The sequence below is a fragment of the Sturnira hondurensis genome, unplaced genomic scaffold, assembly GCF_014824575.4.
Source record: "Sturnira hondurensis isolate 20B ecotype Veracruz unplaced genomic scaffold, ASM1482457v3 Scaffold0007406, whole genome shotgun sequence".
Taxonomy (NCBI): domain Eukaryota; kingdom Metazoa; phylum Chordata; class Mammalia; order Chiroptera; family Phyllostomidae; genus Sturnira; species Sturnira hondurensis.
In genome coordinates this window covers 11,963,130-11,964,504 of record NW_028080037.1, presented here as the reverse complement: position 1 = coordinate 11,964,504, position 1,375 = coordinate 11,963,130, and positions in this window count along the sequence as shown.

The window sequence follows — 1,375 nt, the reverse complement described above, 5'->3', positions numbered from 1 at the left end:
AGGCAAATCTGCGACACAAGGCGGTGGGCGGCCCTAGGGCGCCACCTATTGGCCTTCTGGGCGTGTTGCAAGCACTACAGTGTTTTGAGTTTAGGGTTTATTAGGAACCCTTGAGGATCATCCGTGGTGGGGGGGCTGTTGCTCGGTGCACTTCTCCTTGGGAGTTAGGCCATGAGCATCCTGTCGCAGGTAGAAGCACGAGTCCTGCAGTCTTACCCTGTGGCTTCCATTTCTGTCCCCTCCACTCTAGCTGTGTGGCTCCAACAGGTTATTTACCATCTCTGGGCTTGAATGGCCTCATCGGTATAGTGGGGACTATAAAACCTGTGCCCTGAGAGCACCGTGAGGATTAAGAGGACGTGTGCAAACCGCTTTCCCGTTCCAAAGGTCAGGTTCTAGTGCTGCTCCTAATCTTGGTTACTGTCTGTCTCCTCCAATGGAACGAAAGCTCTGTGAATTCTGGCCTTGTTAGGAATCTTCTTCGTGCACCGTTCTGCAGGTTTACACACACGTCCACAGTTGTGTGTCCACCACCGCAGTCTAGATCCAGAACAGCTCCACCACCCACCCCAAGCCCCCGATCACTGATGTGTTTTCTGTCCCTATAGTTCTGTCTTTTCTCAATTTCACTAATGAAGGAAATCATACAACATACAGCCTTTTGGGTCTGACCCCTGTCATTTGGCGTAATCCTAGTTGTATCAGTTGTTTCTTTGATTGCTGAGTAGCTTTCCATTGTCCTGGTGCCCCACGCTCTACCCATGGAGGGACATTTGAGCTGTGTCCAGTTTAGGTCAATTCCAGATAAACTCCACCCACGAAGAAGCTTTTGTGTGGACATAGATTTTAATTTCACTTGCATAAATACCCAGGAGCGGGATTGCAGGAGCACCTATAAGTGTTTGTTTTACTTAATACAAAAACTGCTGAACCGCCTTTTCAACGCTTCCAGATGGGGGAGGGGGGCTATTAGTGCAAGGGTGTAAAGGCCACGCAAGGTACAAGCTGGTTATGTCCAGTGAAGGCAGGAAGCTGGATTCAGTCCTGCCACCGTAGTGGGGGCTTCTGTGAGAGAGGGAAGCAGCCTTGCCGGCAGGGCAAGAAGCTGACATTTTGTTCTAAGCATACTTGGAAGCTGCAGGATTTTCACTGGGGGTTATCATGATACGGTTTACATTTCAAACAGATGACTTGGTACGAAAGAGGTGACTAGCTGGGATTGTAGCCAGGAGATGGAGAGAGCAGCCGCTGAATTCAGAGTTTATTTTGGAGACAGAACCAAGAGGACCTGTTGATGGTTTGGATGTGAGGAGAGGGGGACAAAGAAGAGTCCCAGGTGTATTAGGGGTTCGGGGGTGCTTTTCGGAGGATGATT